We start from the raw sequence: 22,555 nt of genomic DNA on the forward strand, positions 1-22,555 counted from the left end.
GCATTCCTAAGGCATCAAAATAGACCGTTATAACTCTATTTAGTGTTCTTCGAAGTCTTAACATTGCTAGTTTAGCTTTTGGGACATACGTTTCGTTAGGTAAAGAAGCCAATAGACCAAGTTAAGTTCAAAATTGCATGAAACGTGAAAAAACTTGATCATGCATAGAATTGAGCATTCCTAAGGCATCAAAATAGACCGTTATACTCTATTTAGTGTTCTTAGAAGTACTTAACTTGCTAGTTTAGCTTTTGGACAACGTTTCGTTAGGTAAAGAAGCCAATAGACCAAGTTAAGTTCAAAATTGCACTAAACGTGAAAAACTTGTCGTATGCAGTAGAATTGAGCATTCCTAAGGCATCAAAATGGACCGTTATACTCTATTTAGTGTTCTTCGAAGTCTTAACTTGCTAGTTTAGCTTTTGGACATCGTTTCGTTAGGTAAAGAAGCCAATAGACCAAGTTAAGTTCAAAATTGCACGAAACAAGAAAAACTTGTCTATGCATAGAATTGAGCATTCCTAAGGCATCAAAATGGACCGTTATACTCTATTTAGTGTTCTTCGAAGTCTTAACTTGCTAGTTTAGCTTTTGGACATCGTTTCGGTAGGTAACGAAGCCAATAGACCAAGTTAAGTTCAAAATTGCACGAAACGTGAAAAACTTGTCGTTGCGTAGAATTGAGCATTCCTAAGGCATCAAAATGGACCATTATACTCTATTTAGTGTTCTTCGAAGTCTTAACTTGCTAGTTTAGGTTTTGGACATCGTTTCGGTAGGTAAAGAAGCCAATAGACCAAGTTATGTTCAAAATTGCACGAAACGTGAAAAACTTGTCGTTGCGTAGAATTGAGCATTCCTAAGGCATCAAAATGGACCGTTATACTCTATTTAGTGTTCTTCGAAGTCTTAACTTGCTAGTTTAGCTTTTGGACATCGTTTCGTTAGGTAAAGAAGCCAATAGACCAAGTCAAGTTCAAAATTGCACGAAACGTGAAAAACTTGTCTATGCATAGAATTGAGCATTCCTAAGGCATCAAAATGGACCGTTATACTCTATTTAGTGTTCTTCAAAGTCTTAACTTCCTAGTTTAGCTTTTGGACATCGTTTCGTTAGGTAAAGAAGCCAATAGACCAAGTTCTGTTCAAAATTGCACGGAACGTGAAAAACTTGTCGTTGCGTAGAATTGAGCATTCCTAAGGCATGCAAATGGACCGTTATACTCTATTTAGTGTTCTTCGAAGTCTTAACTTGCTAGTTTAGCTTTTGGACATCGTTTCGTTAGGTAAAGAAGCCAATAGACCAAGTTAAGTTCAAAATTGCACGAAACGTGAAAAACTTGTCTATGCGTAGAATTGAGCATTCTTAAGGCATCAAAATAGACCGTTGAACTCTATTTAGTGTTCTTCGAAGTCTAAACATGCTAGTTTAGCTTTTGGGCAACGTTTCGTTAGGTAAAGAAGCCAATAGACCAAGTTAAGTTCAAAATTGCATGAAACGTGAAAAACTTGATCATGCATAGAATTGAGCATTCCTAAGGCATCAAAATAGACCTTTATACTCTATTTAGTGTTCTTTGAAGACTTAACTTGCTAGTTTAGCTTTTGGACAACGTTTCGTTAGGTAAAGAAGCCAACAGACCAAGTTAAGTTCAAAATTGCACTAAACATGAAAAACTTGTCGTTGCGTAGAATTGAGCATTCCTAAGGCATCAAAATGGACCGTTATACTCTATTTAGTGTTTTTCGAAGTCTTAACTTGCTAGTTTAGCTTTTGGACATCGTTTCGTTAGGTAAAGAAGCCAATAGACCAAGTTAAGTTCAAAATTGCACGAAACAAGAAAACCTTGTCTATGCATAGAATTGAGCATTCCTAAGGCATCAAAATGGACCGTTATACTCTATTTAGTGTTCTTCGAAGTCTTAACTTGCTAGTTTAGCTTTTGGACATCGTTTCGGTAGGTAAAGAAGCCAATAGACCAAGTTAAGTTCAAAATTGCACGAAACGTGAAAAACTTGTCGTTGCGTAGAATTGAGCATTCCTAAGGCATCAAAATGGACCATTATACTCTATTTAGTGTTCTTCGAAGTCTTAACTTGCTAGTTTAGCTTTTGGACATCGTTTCGTTAGGTAAAGAAGCCAATAGACCAAGTTAATGTTCAAAATTGCACGAAACGTGAAAAACTTGTCGTATGCAGTAGAATTGAGCATTCCTAAGGCATCAAAATGGACCGTTATACTCTATTTAGTGTTCTTCGAAGTCTTAACTTGCTAGTTTAGCTTTTGGACATCGTTTCGTTAGGTAAAGAAGCCAATAGACCAAGTTAAGTTCAAAATTGCACGAAACGTGAAAAACTTGTCTATGCATAGAATTGAGCATTCCTAAGGCATCAAAATGGACCGTTATACTCTATTTAGTGTTCTTCGAAGTCTTAACTTGCTAGTTTAGCTTTTGGACATCGTTTCGTTAGGTAAAGAAGCCAATAGACCAAGTTAAGTTCAAAATTGCACGAAACGTGAAAAACTTGTCTATGCATAGAATTGAGCATTCCTAAGGCATCAAAATGGACAGTTATACTCTATTTAGTGTTCTTCGAAGTCTTAACTTGCTAGTTTAGCTTTTGGACATCGTTTCGTTTGGTAAAGAAGCCAATAGACCAAGTTAAGTTCAAAATTGCCACGAAACGTGAAAAACTTGTCTATGCATAGAATTGAGCATTCCTAAGGCATCAAAATGGACAGTTATACTCTATTTATTGTTCTTCGAAGTCTTAACTTGCCAGTTTAGCTTTTGGACATCGTTTCGTTAGGTAAAGGAGCCAATAGACCAAGTTAAGTTCAAAATTGCACGAAACGTAAAAAAAACTTGTCTATGCATAGAATTGAGCATTCCTAAGGCATCAAAATGGACCGTTATACTCTATTTAGTGTTCTTCGAAGTCTTAACTTGCTAGTTTAGCTTTTGGACATCGTTTCGGTAGGTAAAGAAGCCAATAGACCAAGTTAAGTTCAAAATTGCACGAAACGTGAAAAACTTGTCGTTGCGTAGAATTGAGCATTCCTAAGGCATCAAAATGGACCATTATACTCTATTTAGTGTTCTTCGAAGTCTTAACTTGCTAGTTTAGCTTTTGGACATCGTTTCGGTAGGTAAAGAAGCCAATAGACCAAGTTATGTTCAAAATTGCACGAAACGTGAAAAACTTGTCTATGCATAGAATTGAGCATTCCTAAGGCATCAAAATGGACAGTTATACTCTATTTGTTGTTCTTCGAAGTCTTAACTTGCTAGTTTAGCTTTTGGACATCGTTTCGTTAGGTAAAGAAGCCAATAGACAAAGTTCAGTTCAAAATTCCACGAAACGTGAAAAACTTGTCTATGCATAGAATTGAGCATTCCTAAGGCATCAAAATGGACAGTTATACTCTATTTATTGTTCTTCGAAGTCTTAACTTGCTAGTTTAGCTTTTGGACATCGTTTCGTTAGGTAAAGAAGCCAATAGACCAAGTTAAGTTCAAAATTCCACGAAACGTGAAAAACTTGTCTATGCATAGAATTGAGCATTCCTAAGGCATCAAAATGGACAGTTATACTCTATTTAGTGTTCTTCGAAGTCTTAACTTGCTAGTTTAGATTTTGGACATCGTTTCGTTAGGTAAAGAAGCCAATAGACCAAGTTAAGTTCAAAAGTGCACGAAACGTGAAAAACTTGTCCATGCATAGAATTGAGCATTCCTAAGGCATCAAAATAGACAGTTATACTCTATTTAGTGTTCTTAGAAGACTTAACTTGCTAGTTTAGCTTTTGGACAACGTTTCGTTAGGTAAAGAAGCCAATAGACCAAGTTAAGTTCAAAATTGCATGAAACGTGAAAAACTTGATCATGCATAGAATTGAGCATTCCTAAGGCATCAAAATGGACCGTTATACTCTATTTAGTGTTCTTCGAAGTCTTAACTTGCTAGTTTAGCTTTTGGACATCGTTTCGTTAGGTAAAGAAGCCAATAGACCAAGTTAAGTTCAAAATTGCACGAAACGTGAAAAACTTGTCGTTGCGTAGAATTGAGCATTCCTAAGGCATCAAAATGGACCATTATACTCTATTTAGTGTTCTTCGAAGTCTTAACTTGCTAGTTTAGCTTTTGGACATCGTTTCGGTAGGTAAAGAAGCCAATAGACCAAGTTATGTTCAAAATTGCACGAAACGTGAAAAACTTGTCGATGCGTAGAATTGAGCATTCCTAAGGCATCAAAATGGACCGTTATACTCTATTTAGTGTTCTTCGAAGTCTTAACTTGCTAGTTTAGCTTTTGGACATCGTTTCGTTAGGTAAAGAAGCCAATAGACCAAGTCAAGTTCAAAATTGCACGAAACGTGAAAAACTTGTCTATGCATAGAATTGAGCATTCCTAAGGCATCAAAATGGACCGTTATACTCTATTTAGTGTTCTTCGAAGTCTTAACTTGCTAGTTTAGCTTTTGGACATCGTTTCGTTAGGTAAAGAAGCCAATAGACCAAGTTAAGTTCAAAATTGCACGAAACGTGAAAAACTTGTCTATGCATAGAATTGAGCATTCCTAAGGCATCAAAATGGACAGTTATACTCTATTTATTGTTCTTCGAAGTCTTAACTTGCTAGTTTAGCTTTTGGACATCGTTTCGTTAGGTAAAGAAGCCAATAGACCAAGTTAAGTTCAAAATTGCCACGAAACGTGAAAAACTTGTCTATGCATAGAATTGAGCATTCCTAAGGCATCAAAATGGACAGTTATACTCTATTTAGTGTTCTTCGAAGTCTTAACTTGCTAGTTTAGCTTTTGGACATCGTTTCGTTAGGTAAAGAAGCCAATAGACCAAGTTAAGTTCAAAATTGCACGAAACGTGAAAAACTTGTCCATGCATAGAATTGAGCATTCCTAAGGCATCAAAATAGACCGTTATACTCTATTTAGTGTTCTTAGAAGCCTTAACTTGCTAGTTTAGCTTTTGGACAACGTTTCGTTAGGTAAAGAAGCCAATAGACCAAGTTAAGTTCAAAATTGCACTGAAACGTGAAAAACTTGATCATGCATAGAATTGAGCATTCCTAAGGCATCAAAATGGACCGTTATACTCTATTTAGTGTTCTTCGAAGTCTTAACTTTCTAGTTTAGCTTTTGGACATCGTTTCGTTAGGTAAAGAAGCCAATAGACCAAGTTAAGTTCAAAATTGCACGAAACGTGAAAAACTTGTCTATGCATAGAATTGAGCATTCCTAAGGCATCAAAATGGACAGTTATACTCTATTTATTGTTCTTCGAAGTCTTAACTTGCTAGTTTAGCTTTTGGACATCGTTTCGTTAGGTAAAGAAGCCAATAGACCAAGTTAAGTTCAAAATTGCACGAAACGTGAAAAACTTGTCTATGCATAGAATTCAGCATTCCTAAGGCATCAAAATAGACCGTTATACTCTATTTAGTGTTCTTCGAAGTCTTAACTTGCTAGTTTAGCTTTTGGACATCGTTTCGTTAGGTAAAGAAGCCAATAGACCAAGTTCAGTTCAAAATTGCACGAAACGTGAAAAACTTGTCTATGCATAGAATTGAGCATTCCTAAGGCATCAAAATGGACCGTTATACTCTATTTAGTGTTCTTCGAAGTCTTAACTTGCTAGTTTAGCTTTTGGACATCGTTTCGTTAGGTAAAGAAGCCAATAGACCAAGTTAAGTTCAAAATTGCACGAAACGTGAAAAACTTGTCTATGCATAGAATTGAGCATTACTAAGGCATCAAAATGGACAGTTATACTCTATTTAGTGTTCTTCGAAGTCTTAACTTGCTAGTTTAGCTTTTGGACATCGTTTCGTTAGGTAAAGAAGCCAATAGACCAAGTTAAGTTCAAAATTGCACGAAACGTGAAAAACTTGTCCATGCATAGAATTGAGCATTCCTAAGGCATCAAAATAGACCGTTATACTCTATTTAGTGTTCTTAGAAGACTTAACTTGCTAGTTTAGCTTTTGGACAACGTTTCGTTAGGTAAAGAAGCCAATAGACCAAGTTAAGTTCAAAATTGCATGAAACGTGAAAAACTTGATCATGCATAGAATTGAGCATTCCTAAGGCATCAAAATGGACCGTTATACTCTATTTAGTGTTCTTCGAAGTCTTAACTTGCTAGTTTAGCTTTTGGACATCGTTTCGTTAGGTAAAGAAGCCAATAGACCAAGTTAAGTTCAAAATTGCACGAAACGTGAAAAACTTGTCTATGCATAGAATTGAGCATTCCTAAGGCATCAAAATGGACCGTTATACTCTATTTAGTGTTCTTCGAAGTCTTAACTTGCTAGTTTAGCTTTTGGACATCGTTTCAGTTAGGTAAAGAAGCCAATAGACCAAGTTAAGTTCAAAATTGCACGAAACGTAGAAAAACTTGTCTATGCATAGAATTGAGCATTCCTAAGGCATCAAAATAGACCGTTATACTCTATTTAGTGTTCTTCGAAGTCTTAACTTGCTAGTTTAGCTTTTGGACATCGTTTCGGTAGGTAAAGAAGCCAATAGACCAAGTTAATGTTCAAAATTGCACGAAACGTGAAAAACTTGTCGTATGCAGTAGAATTGAGCATTCCTAAGGCATCAAAATAGACCGTTATACTCTATTTAGTGTTCTTAGAAGACTTAACTTGCTAGTTTAGCTTTTGGACATCGTTTCGGTAGGTAAAGAAGCCAATAGACCAAGTTAAGTTCAAAATTGCACGAAACGTGAAAAACTTGTCTATGCATAGAATTGAGCATTCCTAAGGCATCAAAATGGACCGTTATACTCTATTTAGTGTTCTTCAAAGTCTTAACTTGCTAGTTTAGCTTTTGGACATCGTTTCGTTAGGTAAAGAAGCCAATAGACCAAGTTCTGTTCAAAATTGCACGGAACGTGAAAAACTTGTCGTTGCGTAGAATTGAGCATTCCTAAGGCATCAAAATAGACCGTTATACTCTATTTAGTGTTCTTCGAAGTCTTAACTTGCTAGTTTAGCTTTTGGACATCGTTTCGGCAGGTAAAGAAGCCAATAGACCAAGTTATGTTCAAAATTGCACGGAACGTGAAAAACTTGTCGTTGCGTAGAATTGAGCATTCCTAAGGCATCAAAATGGACCGTTATACTCTATTTAGTGTTCTTCGAAGTCTTAACTTGCTAGTTTAGCTTTTGGACATCGTTTCGGTAGGTAAAGAAGCCAATAGACCAAGTTATGTTCAAAATTGCACGGAACGTGAAAAACTTGTCGTTGCGTAGAATTGAGCATTCCTAAGGCATCAAAATAGACCGTTATACTCTATTTAGTGTTCTTAGAAGACTTAACTTGCTAGTTTAGCTTTTGGGCAACAGTTTCGTTAGGTAAAGAAGCCAATAGACCAAGTTAAGTTCAAAATTGCATGAAACGTGAAAAACTTGATCATGCATAGAATTGAGCATTCCTAAGGCATCAAAATAGACCGTTATACTCTATTTAGTGTTCTTCGAAGTCTTAACTTGCTAGTTTAGCTTTTGGACATCGTTTCGTTAGGTAAAGAAGCCAATAGACCAAGTTAAGTTCAAAATTGCACGAAACGTGAAAAACTTGTCCTATGCATAGAATTGAGCATTCCTAAGGCATCAAAATAGACCGTTATACTCTATTTAGTGTTCTTAGAAGTACTTAACTTGCTAGTTTAGCTTTTGGACAACGTTTCGTTAGGTAAAGAAGCCAATAGACCAAGTTAAGTTCAAAATTGCACTGAAACGTGAAAAACTTGATCTATGCATAGAATTGAGCATTCCTAAGGCATCAAAATGGACCGTTATACTCTATTTAGTGTTCTTCGAAGTCTTAACTTGCTAGTTTAGCTTTTGGACATCGTTTCGTTAGGTAAAGAAGCCAATAGACCAAGTTCAGTTCAAAATTGCCACGAAACGTGAAAAACTTGTCTATGCATAGAATTGAGCATTCCTAAGGCATCAAAATGGACAGTTATACTCTATTTAGTGTTCTTCGAAGTCTTAACTTGCTAGTTTAGCTTTTGGACATCGTTTCGTTAGGTAAAGAAGCCAATAGACCAAGTTAAGTTCAAAATTGCAGGAAACGTGAAAAACTTGTCTATGCATAGAATTGAGCATTCCTAAGGCATCAAAATGGACAGTTATACTCTATTTAGTGTTCTTCGAAGTCTTAACTTGCTAGTTTAGCTTTTGGACATCGTTTCGTTAGGTAAAGAAGCCAATAGACCAAGTTAAGTTCAAAATTGCACGAAACGTGAAAAACTTGTCCATGCATAGAATTGAGCATTCCTAAGGCATCAAAATAGACCGTTATACTCTATTTAGTGTTCTTAGAAGACTTAACTTGCTAGTTTAGCTTTTGGACAACGTTTCGTTAGGTAAAGAAGCCAATAGACCAAGTTAAGTTCAAAATTGCATGAAACGTGAAAAACTTGATCATGCATAGAATTGAGCATTCCTAAGGCATCAAAATGGACCGTTATACTCTATTTAGTGTTCTTCGAAGTCTTAACTTGCTAGTTTAGCTTTTGGACATCGTTTCGTTAGGTAAAGAAGCCAATAGACCAAGTTAAGTTCAAAATTGCACGAAACGTGAAAAACTTGTCTATGCATAGAATTGAGCATTCCTAAGGCATCAAAATGGACCGTTATACTCTATTTAGTGTTCTTCGAAGTCTTAACTTGCTAGTTTAGCTTTTGGACATCGTTTCGTTAGGTAAAGAAGCCAATAGACCAAGTTAAGTTCAAAATTGCACGAAACGTAAAAAAACTTGTCTATGCATAGAATTGAGCATTCCTAAGGCATCAAAATAGACCGTTATACTCTATTTAGTGTTCTTCGAAGTCTTAACTTGCTAGTTTAGCTTTTGGACATCGTTTCGGTAGGTAAAGAAGCCAATAGACCAAGTTATGTTCAAAATTGCACGAAACGTGAAAAACTTGTCGTTGCGTAGAATTGAGCATTCCTAAGGCATCAAAATAGACCGTTATACTCTATTTAGTGTTCTTAGAAGACTTAACTTGCTAGTTTAGCTTTTGGACATCGTTTCGTTAGGTAAAGAAGCCAATAGACCAAGTTAAGTTCAAAATTGCACGAAACGTGAAAAACTTGTCTATGCATAGAATTGAGCATTCCTAAGGCATCAAAATGGACCGTTATACTCTATTTAGTGTTCTTCGAAGTCTTAACTTGCTAGTTTAGCTTTTGGACATCGTTTCGTTAGGTAAAGAAGCCAATAGACCAAGTTAATGTTCAAAATTGCACGGAAACGTGAAAAACTTGTCGTATGCAGTAGAATTGAGCATTCCTAAGGCATCAAAATAGACCGGTATACTCTATTTAGTGTTCTTCGAAGTCTTAACTTGCTAGTTTAGCTTTTGGACATCGTTTCGGTAGGTAAAGAAGCCAATAGACCAAGTTATGTTCAAAATTGCACGAAACGTGAAAAACTTGTCGTATGCAGTAGAATTGAGCATTCCTAAGGCATCAAAATGGACCGTTATACTCTATTTAGTGTTCTTCGAAGTCTTAACTTGCTAGTTTAGCTTTTGGACATCGTTTCGTTAGGTAAAGAAGCCAATAGACCAAGTTATGTTCAAAATTGCACGGAACGTGAAAAACTTGTCGTTGCGTAGAATTGAGCATTCCTAAGGCATCAAAATAGACCGTTATACTCTATTTAGTGTTCTTAGAAGACTTAACTTGCTAGTTTAGCTTTTGGGCAACATTTCGTTAGGTAAAGAAGCCAATAGACCAAGTTAAGTTCAGAATTGCATGAAACGTGAAAAACTTGATCATGCATAGATTTGAGCATTCCTAAGGCATCAAAATAGACCGTTATACTCTATTTAGTGTTCTTCGAAGTCTTAACTTGCTAGTTTAGCTTTTGGACATCGTTTCGTTAGGTAAAGAAGCCAATAGACCAAGTTAAGTTCAAAAGTGCACGAAACGTGAAAAACTTGTCCATGCAGAGAATTGAGCATTCCTAAGGCATCAAAATAGACCGTTATACTCTATTTAGTGTTCTTAGGAGACTTAACTTGCTAGTTTAGCTTTTGGACAACGTTTCGGTAGGTAAAGAAGCCAATAGACCAAGTTATGTTCAAAATTGCACGAAACGTGAAAAACTTGTCGTTGCGTAGAATTGAGCATTCCTAAGGCATCAAAATAGACCGTTATACTCTATTTAGTGTTCTTCGAAGACTTAACTTGCTAGTTTAGCTTTTGGACATCGTTTCGTTAGGTAAAAAAGCCAATAGACCAAGTTAAGTTCAAAATTGCACGAAACGTGAAAAACTTGTCTATGCATAGAATTGAGCATTCCTAAGGCATCAAAATGGACCGTTATACTCTATTTAGTGTTCTTCGAAGTCTTAACTTGCTAGTTTAGCTTTTGGACATCGTTTCGTTAGGTAAAGAAGCCAATAGACCAAGTTAAGTTCAAAATTGCACGAAACGTGAAAAACTTGTCCATGCATAGAATTGAGCATTCCTAAGGCATCAAAATAGACCGTTATACTCTATTTAGTGTTCTTAGAAGTACTTAACTTGCTAGTTTAGCTTTTGGACAACGTTTCGTTAGGTAAAGAAGCCAATAGACCAAGTTAAGTTCAAAATTGCATGAAACGTGAAAAACTTGATCATGCATAGAATTGAGCATTCCTAAGGCATCAAAATAGACCGTTATACTCTATTTAGTGTTCTTCGAAGTCTTAACTTGCTAGTTTAGCTTTTGGACATCGTTTCGTTAGGTAAAGAAGCCAATAGACCAAGTTATGTTCAAAATTGCACGAAACGTGAAAAACTTGTCTATGCATAGAATTGAGCATTCCTAAGGCATCAAAATAGACCGTTATACTCTATTTAGTGTTCTTCGAAGTCTTAACTTGCTAGTTTAGCTTTTGGACATCGTTTCGTTAGGTAAAGAAGCCAATAGACCAAGTTATGTTCAAAATTGCACGAAACGTGAAAAACTTGTCGTTGCGTAGAATTGAGCATTCCTAAGGCATCAAAATAGACCGTTATACTCTATTTAGTGTTCTTAGAAGACTTAACTTGCTAGTTTAGCTTTTGGACATCGTTTCGTTAGGTAAAGAAGCCAATAGACCAAGTTAAGTTCAAAATTGCACGAAACGTGAAAAACTTGTCTATGCATAGAATTGAGCATTCCTAAGGCATCAAAATGGACCGTTATACTCTATTTAGTGTTCTTCAAAGTCTTAACTTGCTAGTTTAGCTTTTGGACATCAGTTTCGTTAGGTAAAGAAGCCAATAGACCAAGTTAAGTTCAAAATTGCACGAAACGTGAAAAACTTGTCCATGCATAGAATTGAGCATTCCTAAGGCATCAAAATAGACCGTTATACTCTATTTAGTGTTCTTAGAAGACTTAACTTGCTAGTTTAGCTTTTGGACAACGTTTCGTTAGGTAAAGAAGCCAATAGACCAAGTTAAGTTCAAAATTGCATGAAACGTGAAAAACTTGATCATGCATAGAATTGAGCATTCCTAAGGCATCAAAATAGACCGTTATACTCTATTTAGTGTTCTTCGAAGTCTTAACTTGCTAGTTTAGCTTTTGGACATCGTTTCGTTAGGTAAAGAAGCCAATAGACCAAGTTAAGTTCAAAAGTGCACGAAACGTGAAAAACTTGTCCATGCAGAGAATTGAGCATTCCTAAGGCATCAAAATAGACCGTTATACTCTATTTAGTGTTCTTCGAAGTCTTAACTTGCTAGTTTAGCTTTTGGACATCGTTTCGGCTAGGTAAAGAAGCCAATAGACCAAGTTATGTTCAAAATTGCACGGAACGTGAAAAACTTGTCGTTGCGTAGAATTGAGCATTCCTAAGGCATCAAAATGGACCGTTATACTCTATTTAGTGTTCTTCGAAGTCTTAACTTGCTAGTTTAGCTTTTGGACATCGTTTCGTTAGGTAAAGAAGCCAATAGACCAAGTTCTGTTCAAAATTGCACGGAACGTGAAAAACTTGTCGTTGCGTAGAATTGAGCATTCCTAAGGCATCAAAATAGACCGTTATACTCTATTTAGTGTTCTTAGAAGACTTAACTTGCTAGTTTAGCTTTTGGACAACGTTTCGTTAGGTAAAGAAGCCAATAGACCAAGTTAAGTTCAAAATTGCATGAAACGTGAAAAACTTGATCATGCATAGAATTGAGCATTCCTAAGGCATCAAAATAGACCGTTATACTCTATTTAGTGTTCTTCGAAGTCTTAACTTGCTAGTTTAGCTTTTGGACATCGTTTCGTTAGGTAAAGAAGCCAATAGACCAAGTTAAGTTCAAAATTGCACGAAACGTGAAAAACTTGTCCATGCATAGAATTGAGCATTCCTAAGGCATCAAAATAGACCGGTATACTCTATTTAGTGTTCTTCGAAGTCTTAACTTGCTAGTTTAGCTTTTGGACATCGTTTCGTTAGGTAAAGAAGCCAATAGACCAAGTTAAGTTCAAAATTCCACGAAACGTGAAAAACTTGTCTATGCATAGAATTGAGCATTCCTAAGGCATCAAAATGGACAGTTATACTCTATTTCTTGTTCTTCGAAGTCTTAACTTGCTAGTTTAGCTTTTGGACATCGTTTCGTTAGGTAAAGAAGCCAATAGACCAAGTTAAGTTCAAAATTGCACGAAACGTGAAAAACTTGTCTATGCATAGAATTGAGCATTCCTAAGGCATCAAAATAGACCGTTATACTCTATTTAGTGTTCTTAGAAGACTTAACTTGCTAGTTTAGCTTTTGGACATCGTTTCGTTAGGTAAAGAAGCCAATAGACCAAGTTAAGTTCAAAATTGCACGAAACGTGAAAAACTTGTCTATGCATAGAATTGAGCATTCCTAAGGCATCAAAATGGACCGTTATACTCTATTTAGTGTTCTTCGAAGTCTTAACTTGCTAGTTTAGCTTTTGGACATAGTTTCGTTAGGTAAAGAAGCCAATAGACCAAGTTAAGTGCAAAATTGCACGAAACGTGAAAAACTTGTCCATGCATAGAATTGAGCATTCCTAAGGCATCAAAATAGACCGTTATACTCTATTTAGTGTTCTTAGAAGACTTAACTTGCTAGTTTAGCTTTTGGACAACGTTTCGTTAGGTAAAGAAGCCAATAGACCAAGTTGAGTTCAAAATTGCATGAAACGTGAAAAACTTGATCATGCATAGAATTGAGCATTCCTAAGGCATCAAAATAGACCGTTATACTCTATTTAGTGTTCTTCGAAGTCTTAACTTGCTAGTTTAGCTTTTGGACATCGTTTCGTTAGGTAAAGAAGCCAATAGACCAAGTTAAGTTCAAAATTGCACGAAACGTGAAAAACTTGTCCATGCAGAGAATTGAGCATTCCTAAGGCATCAAAATAGACCGTTATACTCTATTTAGTGTTCTTCGAAGTCTTAACTTGCTAGTTTAGCTTTTGGACATCGTTTCGGTAGGTAAAGAAGCCAATAGACCAAGTTATGTTCAAAATTGCACGGAACGTGAAAAACTTGTCGTTGCGTAGAATTGAGCATTCCTAAGGCATCAAAATGGACCGTTATACTCTATTTAGTGTTCTTCGAAGTCTTAACTTGCTAGTTTAGCTTTTGGACATCGTTTCGGTAGGTAAAGAAGCCAATAGACCAAGTTATGTTCAAAATTGCACGGAACGTGAAAAACTTGTCGTTGCGTAGAATTGAGCATTCCTAAGGCATCAAAATAGACCGTTATACTCTATTTAGTGTTCTTAGAAGACTTAACTTGCTAGTTTAGCTTTTGGACAACAGTTTCGTTAGGTAAAGAAGCCAATAGACCAAGTTAAGTTCAAAATTGCATGAAACGTGAAAAACTTGATCATGCATAGAATTGAGCATTCCTAAGGCATCAAAATAGACCGTTATACTCTATTTAGTGTTCTTCGAAGTCTTAACTTGCTAGTTTAGCTTTTGGACATCGTTTCGTTAGGTAAAGAAGCCAATAGACCAAGTTAAGTTCAAAATTGCACGAAACGTGAAAAACTTGTCCATGCAGAGAATTGAGCATTCCTAAGGCATCAAAATAGACGTTATACTCTATTTAGTGTTCTTAGGAGACTTAACTTGCTAGTTTAGCTTTTGGACAACGTTTCGTTAGGTAAAGAAGCCAATAGACCAAGTTAAGTTCAAAATTGCATGAAACGTGAAAAACTTGATCATGCATAGAATTGAGCATTCCTAAGGCATCAAAATAGACCGTTATACTCTATTTAGTGTTCTTCGAAGTCTTAACTTGCTAGTTTAGCTTTTGGACATCGTTTCGTTAGGTAAAGAAGCCAATAGACCAAGTTAAGTTCAAAATTCCACGAAACGTGAAAAACTTGTCTATGCATAGAATTGAGCATTCCTAAGGCATCAAAATGGACAGTTATACTATATTTATTGTTCTTCGAAGTCTTAACTTGCTAGTTTAGCTTTTGGACATCGTTTCATTTGGTAAAGAAGCCAATAGACCAAGTTAAGTTCAAAATTGCACAAAACGTAAGAAAACGTGTCTATGCATAGAATTGAGCATTCCTAAGGCATCAAAATGGACCGTTATACTCTATTTAGTGTTCTTCGAAGTCTTAACTTGCTAGTTTAGCTTTTGGACATCGTTTCGGTAGGTAAAGAAGCCAATAGACCAAGTTATGTTCAAAATTGCACGAAACGTGAAAAACTTGTCGTTGCGTAGAATTGAGCATTCCTAAGGCATCAAAATAGACCGTTATACTCTATTTAGTGTTCTTCGAAGACTTAACTTGCTAGTTTAGCTTTTGGACATCGTTTCGTTAGGTAAAAAAGCCAATAGACCAAGTTAAGTTCAAAATTGCACGAAACGTGAAAAACTTGTCTATGCATAGAATTGAGCATTCCTAAGGCATCAAAATGGACCGTTATACTCTATTTAGTGTTCTTCAAAGTCTTAACTTGCTAGTTTAGCTTTTGGACATCATTTCTTTAGGTAAAGAAGCCAATACACCAAGTTAAGTTCAAAATTGCACGAAACGTGAAAAACTTGTCCATGCATAGAATTGAGCATTCCTAAGGCATCAAAATAGACCGTTATACTCTATTTAGTGTTCTTAGAAGACTTAACTTGCTAGTTTAGCTTTTGGACAACGTTTCGTTAGGTAAAGAAGCCAATAGACCAAGTTAAGTTCAAAATTGCATGAAACGTGAAAAACTTGATCATGCATAGAATTGAGCATTCCTAAGGCATCAAAATAGACCGTTATACTCTATTTAGTGTTCTTCGAAGTCTTAACTTGCTAGTTTAGCTTTTGGACATCGTTTCGTTAGGTAAAGAAGCCAATAGACCAAGTTATGTTCAAAATTCCACGAAACGTGAAAAACTTTTCTATGCATAGAATTGAGCATTCCTAAGGCATCAAAATAGATAGTTATACTCTATTTATTGTTCTTCGAAGTCTTAACTTGCTAGTTTAGCTTTTGGACATCGTTTCGGTAGGTAAAGAAGCCAATAGACCAAGTTATGTTCAAAATTGCACGAAACGTGAAAAACTTGTCGTTGCGTAGAATTGAGAATTCCTAAGGCATCAAAATAGACCGTTATACTCTATTTAGTGTTCTTAGAAGACTTAACTTGCTAGTTTAGCTTTTGGACATCGTTTCGTTTGGTAAAAAGCCAATAGACCAAGTTAAGTTCAAAATTGCACGAAACGTGAAAAACTTGTCTATGCATAGAATTGAGCATTCCTAAGGCATCAAAATGGACCGTTATACTCTATTTAGTGTTCTTCAAAGTCTTAACTTGCTAGTTTAGCTTTTGGACATCATTTCGTTAGGTAAAGAAGCCAATACACCAAGTTAAGTTCAAAATTGCACGAAACGTGAAAAACTTGTCCATGCATAGAATTGAGCATTCCTAAGGCATCAAAATAGACCGTTATACTCTATTTAGTGTTCTTAGAAGACTTAACTTGCTAGTTTAGCTTTTGGACAACGTTTCGTTAGGTAAAGAAGCCAATAGACCAAGTTGAGTTCAAAATTGCATGAAACGTGAAAAACTTGATCATGCATAGAATTGAGCATTCCTAAGGCATCAAAATAGACCGTTATACTCTATTTAGTGTTCTTCGAAGTCTTAACTTGCTAGTTTAGCTTTTGGACATCGTTTCGTTAGGTAAAGAAGCCAATAGACCAAGTTAAGTTCAAAAGTGCACGAAACGTGAAAAACTTGTCCATGCAGAGAATTGAGCATTCCTAAGGCATCAAAATAGACCGTTATACTCTATTTAGTGTTCTTCGAAGTCTTAACTTGCTAGTTTAGCTTTTGGACATCGTTTCGGCAGGTAAAGAAGCCAATAGACCAAGTTATGTTCAAAATTGCACGGAACGTGAAAAACTTGTCGTTGCGTAGAATTGAGCATTCCTAAGGCATCAAAATGGACCGTTATACTCTATTTAGTGTTCTTCGAAGTCTTAACTTGCTAGTTTAGCTTTTGGACATCGTTTCGGCAGGTAAAGAAGCCAATAGACCAAGTTATGTTCAAAATTGCACGGAACGTGAAAAACTTGTCGTTGCGTAGAATTGAGCATTCCTAAGGCATCAAAATAGACCGTTATACTCTATTTAGTGTTCTTAGAAGACTTAACTTGCTAGTTTAGCTTTTGGGCAACATTTCGTTAGGTAAAGAAGCCAATAGACCAAGTTAAGTTCAGAATTGCATGAAACGTGAAAAACTTGATCATGCATAGATTTGAGCATTCCTAAGGCATCAAAATAGACCGTTATACTCTATTTAGTGTTCTTCGAAGTCTTAACTTGCTAGTGTAGCTTTTGGACATCGTTTCGTTAGGTAAAGAAGCCAATAGACCAAGTTAAGTTCAAAAGTGCACGAAACGTGAAAAACTTGTCCATGCAGAGAATTGAGCATTCCTAAGGCATCAAAATAGACCGTTATACTCTATTTAGTGTTCTTCGAAGTCTTAACTTGCTAGTTTAGCTTTTGGACATCGTTTCGTTAGGTAAAGAAGCCAATAGACAAAGTTAAGTTCAAAATTCCACGAAAAGTGAAAAACTTGTCTATGCATAGAATTGAGCATTCCTAAGGCATCAAAATGGACAGTTATACTCTATTTATTGTTCTTCGAAGTCTTAACTTGCTAGTTTAGCTTTTGGACATCGTTTCGTTAGGTAAAGAAGCCAATAGACAAAGTTAAGTTCAAAATTCCACGAAACGTGAAAAACTTGTCTATGCATAGAATTGAGCATTCCTAAGGCATCAAAATGGACAGTTATACTCTATTTAGTGTTCTTCGAAGTCTTAACTTGCTAGTGTAGCTTTTGGACATCGTTTCGTTAGGTAAAGAAGCCAATAGACCAAGTTAAGTTCAAAAGTGCACGAAACGTGAAAAACTTGTCCATGCAGAGAATTGAGCATTCCTAAGGCATCAAAATAGACCGTTATACTCTATTTAGTGTTCTTCGAAGTCTTAACTTGCTAGTTTAGCTTTTGGACATCGTTTCGTTAGGTAAAGAAGCCAATAGACAAAGTTAAGTTCAAAATTCCACGAAAAGTGAAAAACTTGTCTATGCATAGAATTGAGCATTCCTAAGGCATCAAAATGGACAGTTATACTCTATTTATTGTTCTTCGAAGTCTTAACTTGCTAGTTTAGCTTTTGGACATCGTTTCGTTAGGTAAAGAAGCCAATAGACAAAGTTAAGTTCAAAATTCCACGAAACGTGAAAAACTTGTCTATGCATAGAATTGAGCATTCCTAAGGCATCAAAATGGACAGTTATACTCTATTTAGTGTTCTTCGAAGTCTTAACTTGCTAGTTTAGCTTTTGGACATCGTTTCGTTAGGTAAAGAAGCCAATAGACCAAGTTAAGTTCAAAAGTGCACGAAACGTGAAAAACTTGTCCATGCAGAGAATTGAGCATTCCTAAGGCATCAAAATAGACCGTTATACTCTATTTAGTGTTCTTAGAAGACTTAACTTGCTAGTTTAGCTTTTGGACAACGTTTCGTTAGGTAAAGAAGCCAATAGACCAAGTTAAGTTCAAAATTGCATGAAACGTGAAAAACTTGATCATGCATAGAATTGAGCATTCCTAAGGCATCAAAATGGACCGTTATACTCTATTTAGTGTTCTTCGAAGTCTTAACTTGCTAGTTTAGCTTTTGGACATCGTTTCGTTAGGTAAAGAAGCCAATAGACCAAGTTAAGTTCAAAATTCCACGAAACGTGAAAAACTTGTCTATGCATAGAATTGAGCATTCCTAAGGCATCAAAATGGACAGTTATACTATATTTATTGTTCTTCGAAGTCTTAACTTGCTAGTTTAGCTTTTGGACATCGTTTCATTTGGTAAAGAAGCCAATAGACCAAGTTAAGTTCAAAATTGCACAAAACGTAAGAAAACCTGTCTATGCATAGAATTGAGCATTCCTAAGGCATCAAAATAGATCGTTATACTCTATTTAGTGTTCTTCGAAGTCTTAACTTGCTAGTTTAGCTTTTGGACATCGTTTCGGTAGGTAAAGAAGCCAATAGACCAAGTTATGTTCAAAATTGCACGAAACGTGAAAAACTTGTCGTTGCGTAGAATTGAGCATTCCTAAGGCATCAAAATAGACCGTTATACTCTATTTAGTGTTCTTAGAAGACTTAACTTGCTAGTTTAGCTTTTGGACATCGTTTCGTTAGGTAAAGAAGCCAATAGACCAAGTTAAGTTCAAAATTGCACGAAACGTGAAAAACTTGTCTATGCATAGAATTGAGCATTCCTAAGGCATCAAAATGGACCGTTATACTCTATTTATTGTTCTTCGAAGACTTAACTTGCTAGTTTAGCTTTTGGACATTGTTTCGTTAGGTAAAGAAGCCAATAGACCAAGTTCTATTCATCACTTGAGCTATCCGAATTAGCAGCAAGTGCTATTCCTTTTCTTCTAGGTGTCTCATCCTCTTCTTCATACTTCTTTAGCTCAATCTCATGTGTCATTAAGCTCCCAATGAGTTCCTCCAACTTCAAGGTCTGCAAGTCCTTTGCCTCTTGGATTGCGGTGACTTTGTCTTTCCATGTCTTTGGTAAGCTCCTTAGTACCTTTTGAACTCTATCTGCATTTGAGTACACTTTACCAAGACTTTGCAATTCATTACAAATGGTGGTTAGACGAGCAAACATATCAGAAATGCATTCATTTGGTTTCATCTTAAACAATTCATAGTCATGTACAAGCATATTTATCTTAGTATCCTTTACTTGACTAGTTCCTTCATGTTTAAGCTCTAGCATGCACCAAATCTCCCTAGCACTTTTACAAGTTGAAATATGATCAAATTCAGCTCTAATTAATGCACAATGTAAGATGTTTACAGCTCTATCATTTAGACTAACCAATTTCTTATCTTCCATTGTCCATTCACTTCTTTCTTTATCGACAAGTGTGTCTCCTGATTTCTTCTTAGGCCTATGTGGACCATACTCTATTACATCCCATAAATCTAAGTCAATTGATCTTATAAAAATTCTCATCCTAGTTTTCCAAAAACCATAGTCTTTTCCATTGAAAAATGGAGGTCTGTTCATAGAGAGACCTTCAGCCTCACCATGAGATGTTGTGAATGCCATTTACGCTAGTAGAGTGTTAATTCTAATTTCTAGCTAGTCCTTGCTCCGATACCAATTGTAGGACCTAGGCGACACAAGAGGGGGGGGTGAATTGTGTCCCCAAATTCCAACTGGGAATCCCCTTACTTTTAAACAGAAAATAGACCACAAAAACAAAGACACAAAGTACAGAAGTTGGTCTTTACTAGTATAGCCCTAACCGGTTCAAATCAATTTCAGTTTCAGATGCAATATCTTAATCCAAAATGATAGGGCAAGTAGAACACAACTATATAAGATGTATATAAACGAATATATATGATATAAGATGCTAGGATTTTAGTAATCAACACACTAATTCAGAATTTCATAAAGTAGGTTAAAGGGGCTGAAATATCAATATTAAGAACAATATATTTAGATGTGAACCGAAAATCAAGCTTTAACTCTAAACCATCAACCAACTGAAATTAGAGCATAATAAGTACCAGATTATGAAAACAGTTCAGAATATCAATATTAGAATGCTTAGAAAAGTTTTGACCAATATAAACACAAAATGGGCAGATTTGATTTTGCAAGTATTGAGTAGAGAAATGAACTTTCAAATTCAAGTCACCCAAAATTATCACAAGATAATCGAATGATCAAGAATTATGAATGGCAGTATTGAACAAGTAAATAATCAAAGCATGCAAAACAATAAACAAGCAAAAAGTAAAGCACACGATGATTTATAGTAGTTCGGAGCACCCTCCTACGTCTACTACCTAAGCACCCTTGCTTAGGATTTTCAAATCCACTAGGATAAATAGTTTCCTCAAGAAACCAACAACTCACAGAGGGTTTTTACAAGTCACCCTTAAACTTTTTACAACCTCACAAGGTAAGGGATACAATTTTAGGCTCTAGGTTCCACTCTAGTGTTTAACCAACAAGGTTTGAGGGAACTCTCACAAATTTGACAAAGGCTCACAGGTAGGATTGAAATATAAAGTGTCGGAGAGCTTTTTAGTAACAACAATATATGCTTGTAGAACTAGACTTGGAAGACTTGGCCTTTTGCTGGAGAGAAAGAGAGCTTGAGAGAATAGGCTATGTAGCTTGTAGCAAGTCTTGTGTCTTCTCCTCTTGTATGGATGGCTATTTATAGGAAAGCCAAGTAGAGATAGTTGAGAGCATCCCTTGATCTTCTCATCTTCACTTGAACTTTGAATTTGAATGTAGTTTTTGAAAACAAACTTGATATTCTCCTTTTATAGTGCAACAGCCTTTCTTTGAACAATTCTACCAACAAACTTGATTTCCTCCATTCAAATGTATCAATCTCTTGTCTTTGAATGTAGACAACATACTTGGCCATGTTCACCGAAGATTTTCGTCCATTTAAGTCTCTTGTTGAAGAAATGCAACCACTTGATCATAACAGCTCCATTTTGACTTGAATGAGATCTTTACCAACATGACTTTTGAAATTGGCTTCATCTTCTTTCAAATTTCAGCCAATCAAAGCTCCTTTGAAGATATCTCCTCAGCTTTAACTTTGAAAATTTGATTTCAAGGACTTGAATCTCTCTCTTGGTTATCTCCTCATAAGTTGCAACAAACTTTGATTTTGATCTTCAAAAAATACAGCAACACATCTTGAACCTTGCCACATTCTTGTTCTTGTACACTGAATTTCGAAAATCATGCAACAACCTTGACTTGATTTTGAATTTCGAATTTCGAATCTCCAACTTTGAATTTCGAATCCTCTCTTTAAATTTTGAATGTAGTTTGTTGAAATCTCCATCAAATACTCTCCATAAAGTGCTTGTCTGAAATTGACACAGCTTGTCTTAATTGGACACACCTTGTCTGAAATGAACACTTCTTGTCTGAATTCGACATTTTCAACATTCACCTTCTAGTGGATTTGCAAGAGTGCTTAGGATTTTCATAGCTTGTCCTAAGTCTTACGAGACTATTCTTGGACAGCCGGATTACTACGACTCTTGTCTTAACCTGAAAACCCTTAAGATATGCTTGTAAACTCATTTGAGCTTCATGCTTGAACCATAGGTTAGTTGAGTTCAAATAATCAAAATTAGAGCATATAACATCATAATATATATGGACTTATGTACATATAAGTTTCCAGCTCAAACAAATATCATTTAGTCACATAAGCACTCAATTAAGACAAATAAACATAATTTTCGGATATGAACTAGGGCACAGCTTTTCAGCTACTAAACGGCAGAATTTGTTATTCATTCCTTCAAGCAAAATGTTCCTTATGATGTGATTAATGTCTCTGTAAAAATTCAGCTCATTTAGATGTCATTTGATATAAAAACGATCGTTGAGTTCACAACTAGTTTTAAAACACTTGAATGAAAAACCAATTAAGAGAAGTCTCAAATTCAATCAATTTACCATCAAATTCATCACAAAGATCATGTAATCAAATAGCATAGCATGATACAATCATCAAAACAAAAAAATATAGGACCTTTGGTCCAACAATCTCCCCCTTTTTGATGATTACAAAACCTAGCATGTAGAAAGCTATTTGATAACTATTGAATTTGATACCAAACTTGAATGCATGAAATGTACTAAGCCTTTAAGGGCACTAAGCTCACCCCTTATTTCATGCTTCACTCATTCCCATATTTTGTCAAAAAATTATGCACTCTCCTCCTTAACTTACGAACTAATACAACTAATGCACTTTCTACATCATCAATTCTCTCCCCCTTTTTGTTATCAATCAAAAAGGAAGTAGTCAGCCCATGAATGCACAATTTTATACAAATGATGCCATGTAAGTATGTGGGATGAAACTGCATTTTTCAAAACTCAACTATCTTACCCGAAAAGGGTTCTTATGCAATGCTCCCCCTAAAATCATGCATATGATTCACACATCAATTGAAA

The sequence above is a fragment of the Tripterygium wilfordii genome, unplaced genomic scaffold (assembly GCF_013401445.1).
Source record: "Tripterygium wilfordii isolate XIE 37 unplaced genomic scaffold, ASM1340144v1 ctg49, whole genome shotgun sequence".
Classification (NCBI taxonomy): domain Eukaryota; kingdom Viridiplantae; phylum Streptophyta; class Magnoliopsida; order Celastrales; family Celastraceae; genus Tripterygium; species Tripterygium wilfordii.